The sequence below is a fragment of the Quercus suber genome, unplaced genomic scaffold, assembly GCF_002906115.3.
Source record: "Quercus suber isolate HL8 unplaced genomic scaffold, Cork oak 2.0 scaffold_500, whole genome shotgun sequence".
NCBI lineage: Eukaryota > Viridiplantae > Streptophyta > Magnoliopsida > Fagales > Fagaceae > Quercus > Quercus suber.
In genome coordinates this window covers 525,552-539,939 of record NW_027069949.1, presented here as the reverse complement: position 1 = coordinate 539,939, position 14,388 = coordinate 525,552, and the positions used below count along the sequence as shown (strand labels likewise).

General features: G+C 31.5%; 1 long non-coding RNA gene across 1 annotated transcript; it reads left to right on the top strand.

Annotated features, from left to right (window-relative positions):
• Positions 1–3,058: 3,058 nt before the first annotated feature.
• Positions 3,059–5,036, top strand: LOC136061391 (uncharacterized). Its single transcript, XR_010624925.1, has 3 exons — positions 3,059–3,698; positions 4,075–4,277; positions 4,440–5,036. It is a non-coding gene; the product is annotated as an uncharacterized LOC136061391 (long non-coding RNA).
• Positions 5,037–14,388: the final 9,352 nt, after the last annotated feature.

Genomic DNA, 14,388 nt, shown 5'->3' with positions numbered 1-14,388 from the left:
ATTTTTCAAGAAATGAATGCCCTGAGATAATCACCACTTCCACTTCTATTAAAGTTGGAATGTGCTACTCTTGGGTAGCACGTGTACTTTTATCAAGTCTACTCATAATTTAAATTTTCAATTATCTCTATTATTCTATCTTTCAAAATTTTCATATTGACATCGGCCTAAGGAAAAGAAAATACATGAAAGGTGTACTAAATTGGCTAGATTTTACAGATAAAGTCCTGCAAGGGAATACATCACATGCTTTGGGCAAATAAGGTTTTCCAAACAGCCAAATTCTCAAGTTAGTCCAGAAAAGCAGAAAAAGGCCCATTCAAAACTACAAATTCCATGCCAATTTACCTTTAGTCCCAACCCTAGATATCAAAAGCATGCTGATAATTCTTATACTTGAACAAGAAAAGCAACACTAGGTGCGAATTTTAGGGAAACACACTTCATAAGGCAAACTAGTCATGCTTCCTTCACTTCCCCTAACCCACCCACCCCCCCCCCCATAAGGATTTTATGAAAAACTAATAGGGAAAATTACACTTTACCATCCTAAATTATATCATAGATTACACTTCGCATCATAAACTTTCATAATGCATGATTAGCACCCTAAACTATAATTCATATTACACTTTACACTTCATCGTCAATTATACTGTTATATTAGATGACATCACTTGAAAATACTCAATTGCCCCTATTCTCAATCTCTTAAAAACAAATGAGAAATGACACTTTATTACACTAACTTTGGTTTTCCATCCAATATAACAACGGGGTGCAAAGTATGACATGAATTATAGTATAAAAATGCTAACCGTGCATTCCAAAACTTTATAATGCAAAGTGTGATTTAGGATATAGTTTAGGATGATAAAGTATAATTACCTCCAAAAGTATTAATTCTAATTCTAATTTTGATAGAGAGAGAAATGAAGAGTTTATTCAACTCCCACGTGTTTGGGAGATTACAATTTTTTTATACTCTTAAATTGTCATAAATAGTGTAACACTTCTTACTAACAATTTTTTTTGAAATATAATTTCAATCTATAGTGTCCACTCCATGATATTTTTTTTTTTAAAAAAAGGTAATTTTTATTCATTATGTAAGACAGATAGACAGAGCATTTTATTAGCCAATATAGAAGTTTAAGGACTTTATTTATTTATTTTTGGCTAGGTTAGGGCCTTACTTTTTATTATTATTATTATATTTTTTGCTAATATAAATAGATATAATATAGTCTGTTGTATAAAGGGTTGAGCTGTTCCTATATGGATGGTTTTTTTAATTATCACGTGATGTATTAAAGGAAGAGAGTTTCAAACTGTTTGGAGTTAAACTTTTTCCACTAAAAATTTAACAAAATATTGTCACTTGGGTCAATTGGCTGGTGGGTTTAATGGAGTTGAAGGATGTTTCAATAAATTTTTTTTTTTAAATAATGCTAAAGGTTAAACTGTATAAATAAAGCTTACAAACTGATTTGATAATGAATGTAATTGGTGGGTTTCAACCATCTCATAAATGAATATTTGAATTGCTTATTCTGCTCCTATTGGTTCGGTTGGTCCAAGTTTAATAACTATGGTTTTTATTTATTTATTTATATTTTATGATTGACAGGTTGTTACTGACTTTTATTAATTAACAAAAAAATAATTTTATTGGTAAGTTAAAATTATAATCAGTAAGAACTTACTATCTATGATTTATAGTGAAAGTATTGTAAAAATGTTGCGTACACAATGCTTCTCATAAGTTAAATGTAGTGAACTTGTAGTACTTGTAGCATTTCTAACAAACCTATCAACCCTCAAGTTACATCTACAATACAATATTATTGGTCTATAGGATTTTTAGACTTATTTTTATATATGATAAACAAGCGTTTGGTTAAAGATACCATTTAGGTATTTATTAATGGACAATTTTAAGAAAATTTTAGTATTATTTTTATGCGAAATATAAAAAGTTATACAAAAATTTAGTTATTTTTTTATTTTCCAATAAAATGTTTATAAAAATATTTCATATATGTCCACAAAATGGTAAATTGTTATTGATTCTAATTTAAACCTATCATTGAAATTACCTTTTTTTTCCCCTAATAAAGTTTTGTAAAAATGTTGTCCACAATTAACAGGATGTATCAACTTTCCAAACACTAGTACCATTATACCAAACTCCAAGCTATTTTTTCACAAAGACAAATACGGTTGTTTGTTTTAATTTTTTATATAATTTTTTTTTGAGAATTTAATTTATAAGTCAATTAAGAAATTTGAAACCCTATTTTGTAGGTAATATTTTAGTGGGAGTTAAAAATGTATTTTTATGATATTATCTTCCAATTTTGTCTCTAAATTTAGTGCATACGCCTAAAAAATAAAACAAGAGAAATGATGTGTCCATAATATTTTCACAACACTTTTATAACAAATCATAGATGATAAATTGTAAATTGTTATTAGTTCTAATTTAAACCCACTATTGAAATTACTTTTTTGCCATTAATAACAACCCGTAACAACTTGCAGCTTGTAATTTGGTGTGAAAGTATTGTAAAAATATTGTCCAACAATTAACAAGAATGTTTCGAATTTCGAAACAGTAGTAACAAACTCATGTACTTTTTTTTTTCTTATTAGTTTTAATTTAAATTTAATATTAAAATTATTTTTTTTGTCATTAATAATAACCTATAATGACTTATAAATTTTAATTTATTGTAAAAATATTGTAAAAATTACTGTATACAATGAGCCGGAATGTTTCGACCATCGAAACAGTAGTATCAAACTCCTGAGCTATTTTTACGTCCAAGTTAGAAATACGTCATTACCTAAACCACCTTTACCAGTTACCTAAACCGTTTCAATAACTCAATCATTATTTCAAAAAGGGGCATTTCCGTCATTTCAGAACTCTCAACTAAACCAACCAACCAAACCGGCTCGACAGTGCCAGCGTGGCTGGAGACAGAGAGATTTTATATCAGAAAAAGAAAAAAGAAAAAGAAAAAAGAAAAGACTTTCCCGTTGCCTTTACCGAGACCACAAACCGGACTCACATAACACCGTTAAATCACAGACTTGACGGTGACCACCACACCCCTCTCGTGTTTGTAGGAGCTTTAGTCCAAACATTTTCAATTTTTTTTTCATTTTCTTTTAATCTCCGTTTACTTACAGCCCAAACAGGTCCAAACTTTCTCTCTCTCTCTCTCTCTCTCTCACATATTTTTTTTCTTCTTTACCTCTCTGGCGAGCGCTCGGAATCTCGCCGGAGAACCGCCCTGCCTCGCCGGAAACTGGCTGAGCTCTGGAATGTGAAGGAGAGAGAAAATTCAGAGAAAAATGAAGGTATAATATAAGAATTTAAAGAAAAAATTCAGAAGGAAGGAAGAGAGAGAGGTTAACGTGCAATGCAGGGAAAAAAGGCATCAAAGAGTTTGGAAGATCTTGCACGGCACAGATTCCAAGACTAGATAGAAGAGTAGATGATGATCCTTTCTTTCTTATTTCAAATCTCCTTGCCTTAAGCCGTAATTTATTCCATTTCTCTCTCTCTCTCTCTCTTCCTTCATATACACCAATTTTGCTCTCCAAAACCCAACCTCTTCAATTTGTCGATTTTTGATGCGTCCTTATTTCTGATCCTTTTGTTTGATCGGAAAGTTAAACTTGTAGAGGTAAGAAACTGTGCCATCGGTTTGCTCAATTTTCATATTTTTGATTTTTTTGGTTTGGTAATTCCGCGCGTGTTATCTTTTAACTGAGTTTTAATCTTTGCTGATCTTCTTGAAAATTGCTCGTGGATTTGCAATTATTAACATGTGCAAGCTTTTAAAAAATATAATTTAATGCTTTTTATTAATTTCTCTTTCTATTTTTGTCATAATTTTGATGCGTTTATATCTGAGATCTTAAGCTGATCCAAGTAGTGGATTTTGGTTTTTTAATAATTTTTACTTTGTATAATTCTTCTTCTATACGTGTGCTGCTGCTATAACTATTGGATTGTTTTACTGTATCTTAATTTGCTGAACCAGTACAATTACCATGCAGAATTTCTATTTTCTTGTTGGAGGGAAACTTTTGAGTTATATATAGAGGTATGCATTTGGTTCTCAGCACCGGAAATGGAAGTTTGAAGGCAATTTTTTGATTTTACTTTTTAGCAGCCTTAGGGTTTCGACATGCCATTTGAGATAATGGACTTACCAGGTTTATCCTCATCGTCCTACTTCTCCGAAAGTCTTCCCAACGAGGTATTGAGCCTTTCAATTGCTTGTTTATGTTACAATTCAGTGTATCTTCTGTTATTACTTATTAGAGTTCTTGGCTTAATACATTATTAAATAGTATCGTTATAATGCGTTGAGTTCGTTGTTCCAATTGTCCTTATTTCTTTTTGTTATTATGTTTGGCAGAGACAAGTCGGTTTTTGGAAATCAAATAACGAGTCTGATGGCTTTGGTGAGTACCATTAATTTAGAAAGTGTTACCGTTTTTTGTCCATAAACAGAATGCATATGCATTTTCAGCGGTTTTGTGTGCTGTCTTGCCATTGACGGTATAGCTTTTCCATTTGGATTGTTGTTGGATTTAGCAGGTACTATTATTATTAATGTAACTGTCAGAATGTTTTCGAACTTTAGAGACTTCGAATTGCAATTAGGATATATACTGATATATGTTACATTGTTACTCAAAATTGTGTCTCGTCCTTTATATTAAACAAATCAAGGGACCTTGACTGTTTTCTGTCTTATAGTCTTGGCTGTACAGTCTCTTGTGGCGTTGATGTTGTAACAGGAGCATGAGATCGAGACAAGTCATAATTAACATGTAAAACTGGGAAATTGGAATTATCTCAAATCTAGAGAAAACATGTTAATGACCTGTTTAATGGTTGCTATATTAACAAAGGTGCCATACTGTAGATATTAATTAATAGATTTGTATGTGAAATTTATAGCCTAATAGTAATTTTTCAATAATTCCAGAAGCAAAATTTTGAAAGTTCACAAATATGACTTTTCAACTTTTGGAGGCATATTCTTCACAATTTAATGCATGAATTGGGGGGGGGGGGGGGGGGGGGGTTAGGGGNTAATTATATATATATATATATATATATATATATATATATATATATATATATATATAAAATACAATTTTAAGTATCAAATCTATTAAAAAATTAAATGACACGTTACAATTTAATCTCGGTTGAATTCCGATCCAACCTCAAAAACCTTAAACCTAACAAGTTTTCAGTTATTTGAATAGTTTAGATTTCAAAATCATGCTTAAAACTCTTTTTTGGCTGTGCTAACATTTCACACCTTGTCCCTTTCTTGCTGCTTAAAAAAAAAAAGAAAAAAAAAAGAAAAAAAAAACACTTTAGAGCTCTTAAAACTCTTTTCTGATTGACTAGAAATGATTAGATATAAACACAAATACTTGAGTTATATATATATTTTTTTATAAAAAAATTCCAATCATGGAAAGTAATAAGACCTTAAAATAAGATAAAGATTCCAAAACATTTACATCTCAGATCACGAGTTTAACTGTTTAAGGTGTAAATCAAGGTCTTGACAAGGTGGCAATCCATTTAAACGCCCTAATTAACGACCTTTTACATCAATGAATCCATCTAAAACCAAAATCCTTATGACATTATGAACGCATGAATTCGTGTCTTGTGGCACCATGATTCCTTCCCAAGATCATGCTAACATGCTAAGTTTATTTTAGAGAATGATTCTTAAGATGCCAATGTTTCTATGGCCACCTTAACAAACTCACATTTTTGGACTTTTGGAAGGATAAAATACCTATCAAAATTTCTCATTAATAAAATAAAAAAAAATAAAAATAAAAACCTAAGTTAGGAGAATTTGGAGGGGGTAGGTATTCCATTTATATTATTAAAAAATTAAATTATAAATTTTTATACATATTTCTTTAAATTGTCAAATTTGCCTTCCTTTTCTCCTCTCCATTTGGAGTCTTTTGGCTAAATATTGCCAAAATTAAAACATTTTTGCATTATAGGTACTGTTTGAAGTTTTTTGGCAAAATAAGGAGAGAGGTTGAATTTCGGCAGCAGCGTTGCCAAAATTCAAGAAAAAAGAGGAGAGAGAATGAGAAAATACGAGGAGAGAGAAAAACTTGAATTACGGCAATGGTATTGCCGTAATTCCTCTGTCCAATCTGCCCGGGTTTGTGCGTGTGAGGAGTGCAATGTGTGAGTGCCCCCAAAAAAAAAAATCCCACAATTTCGGCAATACCATTGCCAAAATTGTGGGGAAATTTTTATTTTTTTTTATTTGTGGCAATGGTATTTTGGCAATACCATTGCCACAATTGTGGGGAAATTTTTTTTTTTTTTTTTTAAATTTGTGGCAATGGTATTTCGGCAATACCATTGTGACAATTGTGGGGATTTTTTTTTTTTTTTTTTATAATTTGTGGCAATGGTATTTCGGCAATACCATTGCCACAATTGTGGGGAATTTTTTTTTTTTTTTTTACTAATTGTGGCAATGGTGTTGCGGAATTTCAGCAATAGGAAAAAATAAGTTTTTCTTTTGGCAATGTCATTGTCCCATTTGAAAAAAAAAAAAATTTTCCCTAATACCGTTTAGAAAAAAAATTTTATTTTTATTTTTTCTTAATTGTGGCAATTGAAACAATTTCGGCAATGCGATTGCCACAATTAAAAAAAAAACCCCCACAATTGAAAAAAAAAAAAAAATTTCCCCACAATTGTGGCAATGATATTGCCGAAATACCATTGCCACAAATAAATAAAAAAAAAAAAAATTTCCCCACAATTGTGGCAATGGTATTGCCGAAATACCATTGCCACAAATAAAAAATAAAAAAAAAAAAGTTTCCCCACAATTGTGGCAATGGTATTGCCGAAATACCATTGCCACAAATAAAATAAAATAAAATAAAATTTCCCCACAATTGTGGCAATGGTATTGCCGAAATACCATTGCCACAAATTAAAAAAAAAAAAAAAAAATTCTCCACAATTGTGGCAATGGTATTGCCGAAATACCATTGCCACAAATAAAAAAAAAAAAAAAAAAAATTTCCCCACAATTTCGGCAATGGTATTGCCGAAATTGTGGGATTTTTTTTTTTGGGGCACTCACACATTGCACTCCTCACACGCACAAACCCGGGCAGATTGGGCAGAGGAATTACGGCAATACCATTGCCGTAATTCAAGTTTTTCTCTCTCCTCATATTTTCTCATTCTCTCTCCTCCTTTTTCTTGAATTTCGGCAACGCTGTTGCCGAAATTCAACCTCTCTCCTCATTTTGCCAAAAAACTTCAAACAGTACCTATAATGCAAAAATATTTTAATTTTGGCAATATTTAGCCAAAAGACTCCTCCATTTGTGCCAAAGCATTCTTTGAAATCCATTATTTTAATAGGTTTTACAATAACACAGCCATGGCCCATGAGTCACCAAACTCTATACAAGAAATAGCAATATAAAATCCAAAAATTGTTCATCATCGAGAAGGTATGGTTCCTATTTTTTCAAATATTTCTAAAGAGAAATAGGTTCCAATTAGCTCAATTAGTTAAATAAAATATCTGAGATTCAATTCCCGCCTATATCAAAATTGATCGGTGTCTTAGTAAAATTTTTCTTTTAATAAACTCTATTTTAAAAAGCTGGATCGAAGTTGCATAAATTCAACATTTGGACATGTCCAATGCCGAATTCACACATCGAATCTGGATCGGCATCAATCTGAGGTTCTCTTTTTGATGCTTGAAGAACATAATGAGGGCATTTATGTCATTTTGTTCTGGTAGAGGCATTTAAATAAGTGCCGAAATGAAATGAGCACCCAAATATTTTAAAAATAATGTCTTGGTTGCAGTAATTAGGACCACGCGTCAATGAGAACCGAGAGTTTCACGTATTCTAAAAAACACCACTCTGTAAGGTTATCCCTTTTCTCTTTATCTAAAATGGCCACTCATCCACCATGATTGTTTCCCCCTGATCAGGTAAGCCAGTTACCCAATGCAAATCCGTACAGATAATAGTCAGTGCCACGCAGTTTTTGACGCGTGGCTAATAAAGATCTGAATTCCTTTTTTTTACAACCGCCAACTCCAAAATGCCATTGCTCGTACCACAAGATTATTTCCCATCAATAATATATATATATATATATTTCTTTTTTCTTTTAGAATCTTGAGCTTGAAATTGGTTTTAAGTTATTAATCTAACTAATTATTAAATGTGGTTATCAGTTAACTCAATTAGTAAAGTATCTAGTAGATAAATAAGAGATCTATAATTTAATGCTATTGTTAGGAGCAAATGGTATAAATTATAAAACATTCTTAAAAAAAAAAAAAAAAAAATCTTATCAAACCACTTATTTATATAAAACGACTTGCTTCTATTTTTGTTGGGATTAGGTATGGATAGGGAACCTACATATCAAAAAAACAAACCATATTCTTATAGTTCGAAGTCCAACTCCAACTACTTCTTCGTAAGTGAGGCGAGGTATTTATTTTGGTTTGAATATGGGATTGACCTTTTTTGATTGACGTAGCCATGACTTTGGTTGTAGTCAGTTTAAATACATTAACCCCTAGTAATAACCAATAATAAGAGGTAGGATAATAGGTTCGCGTACTTTGACCTAGACCCTAGCCTCCTACCTTCTAGCCCATTCTCGAGGATTTTTTAAGACTTCCACAATCTCTTCTACCTGGATAAAAACTCAACTCACCAGATAAATTATAAAACTCTCAAAAAAAAATTTCTTATCAAACCCTTTATTTATATTATTTAAAAAATTCATACGACTCTTAAAAATATTATGCGACTAAACTCACCCGTACATGGATGTGGAGTTAGCTTAACACATTTTAGGACCTTTTTTTTTTTTTTTTTTTGAGAAGAACATATTTTGGGACAGAATGAGACAACTTTAAGCAAAACTTTTTATTTATATTTAAATATTATTTGAATAACATTATATTTTGATTTTTTTTAGATGCAAAATTACTACTAATTTATGTTTTTGTATTCAAGTTTGCTAATAGTTCTTTTTCAATTGGTATAATCACTTGATTTTTTTTTGTTATCTCAAATAATATTTTATCAATTTTTATAGACACTATACATTGTGTCACGTATTATTAATAATATTTTGTAAGCGATAAATGAATTAGGAAAATAATTTAGCTTTTTTATATAATTTAGTACTTTAATATGAGTATTTTCATTTATTTGTAAAACTCTTAGAATAAAAGTAAATATAAACCATTAATATAAGAATAAATATCATGTTTGGGATGGTCATTGTCTCTCTTGGCAATGTTGGATTTCAGGTATTGAACATTAGATTTTAATAAGGATTTTATGAAAAACTAATAGGGAAAATTACACTTTACCATCCTAAATTATATCATAGATTACACTTCGCATCATAAACTTTCATAATGCATGATTAGCACCCTAAACTATAATTCATATTACACTTTACACTTCATCGTCAATTATACTGTTATATTAGATGACATCACTTGAAAATACTCAATTGCCCCTATTCTCAATCTCTTAAAAACAAATGAGAAATGACACTTTATTACACTAACTTTGGTTTTCCATCCAATATAACAACGGGGTGCAAAGTATGACATGAATTATAGTATAAAAATGCTAACCGTGCATTCCAAAACTTTATAATGCAAAGTGTGATTTAGGATATAGTTTAGGATGATAAAGTATAATTACCTCCAAAAGTATTAATTCTAATTCTAATTTTGATAGAGAGAGAAATGAAGAGTTTATTCAACTCCCACGTGTTTGGGAGATTACAATTTTTTTATACTCTTAAATTGTCATAAATAGTGTAACACTTCTTACTAACAATTTTTTTTGAAATATAATTTCAATCTATAGTGTCCACTCCATGATATTTTTTTTTTTAAAAAAAGGTAATTTTTATTCATTATGTAAGACAGATAGACAGAGCATTTTATTAGCCAATATAGAAGTTTAAGGACTTTATTTATTTATTTTTGGCTAGGTTAGGGCCTTACTTTTTATTATTATTATTATATTTTTGCTAATATAAATAGATATAATATAGTCTGTTGTATAAAGGGTTGAGCTGTTCCTATATGGATGGTTTTTTTAATTATCACGTGATGTATTAAAGGAAGAGAGTTTCAAACTGTTTGGAGTTAAACTTTTTCCACTAAAAATTTAACAAAATATTGTCACTTGGGTCAATTGGCTGGTGGGTTTAATGGAGTTGAAGGATGTTTCAATAAATTTTTTTTTTTAAATAATGCTAAAGGTTAAACTGTATAAATAAAGCTTACAAACTGATTTGATAATGAATGTAATTGGTGGGTTTCAACCATCTCATAAATGAATATTTGAATTGCTTATTCTGCTCCTATTGGTTCGGTTGGTCCAAGTTTAATAACTATGGTTTTTATTTATTTATTTATATTTTATGATTGACAGGTTGTTACTGACTTTTATTAATTAACAAAAAAATAATTTTATTGGTAAGTTAAAATTATAATCAGTAAGAACTTACTATCTATGATTTATAGTGAAAGTATTGTAAAAATGTTGCGTACACAATGCTTCTCATAAGTTAAATGTAGTGAACTTGTAGTACTTGTAGCATTTCTAACAAACCTATCAACCCTCAAGTTACATCTACAATACAATATTATTGGTCTATAGGATTTTTAGACTTATTTTTATATATGATAAACAAGCGTTTGGTTAAAGATACCATTTAGGTATTTATTAATGGACAATTTTAAGAAAATTTTAGTATTATTTTTATGCGAAATATAAAAAGTTATACAAAAATTTAGTTATTTTTTTATTTTCCAATAAAATGTTTATAAAAATATTTCATATATGTCCACAAAATGGTAAATTGTTATTGATTCTAATTTAAACCTATCATTGAAATTACCTTTTTTTTCCCCTAATAAAGTTTTGTAAAAATGTTGTCCACAATTAACAGGATGTATCAACTTTCCAAACACTAGTACCATTATACCAAACTCCAAGCTATTTTTTCACAAAGACAAATACGGTTGTTTGTTTTAATTTTTTATATAATTTTTTTTTGAGAATTTAATTTATAAGTCAATTAAGAAATTTGAAACCCTATTTTGTAGGTAATATTTTAGTGGGAGTTAAAAATGTATTTTTATGATATTATCTTCCAATTTTGTCTCTAAATTTAGTGCATACGCCTAAAAAATAAAACAAGAGAAATGATGTGTCCATAATATTTTCACAACACTTTTATAACAAATCATAGATGATAAATTGTAAATTGTTATTAGTTCTAATTTAAACCCACTATTGAAATTACTTTTTTGCCATTAATAACAACCCGTAACAACTTGCAGCTTGTAATTTGGTGTGAAAGTATTGTAAAAATATTGTCCAACAATTAACAAGAATGTTTCGAATTTCGAAACAGTAGTAACAAACTCATGTACTTTTTTTTTTCTTATTAGTTTTAATTTAAATTTAATATTAAAATTATTTTTTTTGTCATTAATAATAACCTATAATGACTTATAAATTTTAATTTATTGTAAAAATATTGTAAAAATTACTGTATACAATGAGCCGGAATGTTTCGACCATCGAAACAGTAGTATCAAACTCCTGAGCTATTTTTACGTCCAAGTTAGAAATACGTCATTACCTAAACCACCTTTACCAGTTACCTAAACCGTTTCAATAACTCAATCATTATTTCAAAAAGGGGCATTTCCGTCATTTCAGAACTCTCAACTAAACCAACCAACCAAACCGGCTCGACAGTGCCAGCGTGGCTGGAGACAGAGAGATTTTATATCAGAAAAAGAAAAAAGAAAAAGAAAAAAGAAAAGACTTTCCCGTTGCCTTTACCGAGACCACAAACCGGACTCACATAACACCGTTAAATCACAGACTTGACGGTGACCACCACACCCCTCTCGTGTTTGTAGGAGCTTTAGTCCAAACATTTTCAATTTTTTTTTCATTTTCTTTTAATCTCCGTTTACTTACAGCCCAAACAGGTCCAAACTTTCTCTCTCTCTCTCTCTCTCTCTCACATATTTTTTTTCTTCTTTACCTCTCTGGCGAGCGCTCGGAATCTCGCCGGAGAACCGCCCTGCCTCGCCGGAAACTGGCTGAGCTCTGGAATGTGAAGGAGAGAGAAAATTCAGAGAAAAATGAAGGTATAATATAAGAATTTAAAGAAAAAAATTCAGAAGGAAGGAAGAGAGAGAGGTTAACGTGCAATGCAGGGAAAAAAGGCATCAAAGAGTTTGGAAGATCTTGCACGGCACAGATTCCAAGACTAGATAGAAGAGTAGATGATGATCCTTTCTTTCTTATTTCAAATCTCCTTGCCTTAAGCCGTAATTTATTCCATTTCTCTCTCTCTCTCTCTCTTCCTTCATATACACCAATTTTGCTCTCCAAAACCCAACCTCTTCAATTTGTCGATTTTTGATGCGTCATTTCGTCCTTTGTTATATATATATATATATATGTAGGGACTCCGTTTTAGAAAACTTCCCCAACAATACATTTTTAGATAGTGGGCCGAAGGTTTAGGCCCTAACAGGCTAGCAACGGGATACAAATCACTTCTTTTTCATTGAAGGGGAGTGAGCCTAGTTTACAACTGAGGGTGGCTCCTCGGCACGCGTCCGAGGAGGCCCCTCTCCCTGAAACTAACGCTACCTTTCAGTTCCTCTCTCTCACTCCCTTCCATCCCCCCAAAAGTCTCCCCCTCTAATTCCTCTTTTTCTCTTCTTATATCCTGCCTCTTTCACTTATTTTCTCCTTCCTTCTGTTGATCATCCATTGGCCTCCACTCTGACCCTCTGTCCCATCAGAGGTCTTATCCGTACTCAAGTGGCTCACCATGATCGATGTTGCCCTGCCAAGGGGTTACATCCCCATTAATGCGGCTAGGGGGGTTAGGTGAGCGCATTCAATGCGGAGGTGACTGCTCACCTAAGGCTTGCTCCTTCGCCGCGCTTCTGTCGCCGACGCGCGGCACTGGGTTCTCTCCTCTTCGGATATTAAGGATTCCTTTAGTGGGGTGGTCCTCGTGTTTTTTTGAGGTCTCGGACGCCCGAGGACAGGGTCATCCTCGGATATGCTCCTCGGAGGATGGTCTTCGCGCTTTCGCCCTCGGACCCATCTAGCATCCTCGGCGTGGGCCATTTGGGCCTGGCTCGGAGTAGGCCAAGGCTACCCGATTTTCCGGCCCCACAATATATATATACAATATTAATGTCTCATTACTTACCAACAAAATGTGTGTGACCCAATGGTTTGGGCTTTGAACATGCTTATTCTCACTTGTTGAGAGCAATTAAATCCAAAAATTTTATAATATTATTCATTTTAATTTTTCAAACATTAGAATGATTTTCAATTAAACCTCTACTACTGAAACTCTACCTTCTACATAACTGCTAAACATGCACACAATATTAATAAAGTAAAAATATATTAAAAATGGTATTTTTAATGAGTTTCCTTTTTTAAAGGTTGTAAAAAAATATAGAAGGCTAGATATAAATATGAAGGTTAAATGTTAAATATTTTTTTCTTCGTATATATTATATTTTTATACTTTGTATAGCAATATAAAACAGTCCAATAAAATAATTTTAAAATATAAATCAAGTACTTTAATTATAACCCAATATGTGTATTACAAAATAGTATATTTATTATTAAATTTGAAAAAAAAAATCCACTATTGGGAAAAACTTGATATTTTTTTAATCTATTTTTAATTAAAAAAATAATTTAAGTACTATATAAGTACAAAAATAAACAATGATACAAAAACTAAACATCTTCATTTAAATTACAAGTTATAAAGTGCATGGATTAAAACCTTTTGTTTTCTCTTTATGTCTAAAACAATTGTTAGAATTGTGCATTATGATTTTACAAATGTCCAATTAATTTAAATAATTGGTATATACAACTTGTGGGGTCCGTGGGCCTGATAGCCTCGGTCCATCATATAGCAGGCCCAAGGCCCATGCCGAGGAGCGCAAGCTATTTCTGAGGAGAAGGGGGGAAGCCTATTCTCTTGAATCCACGCCGAGGATACCTTGTCCTCGGCCTGACAAGAGTGATTTCAGGGAGTGGCTAACCCCAAAGTAAGCTGTCACTCTCGCGTTTAATGCACTCAACTAACCCTCCTGGCCGCATTAATGGAGAGGTAACCCCTTGGCAGGATAACGTTGGTCAGAGTGAGCCACTTGAGTATCGATAAAGCCTCTGATGGGATGGACGACCAGA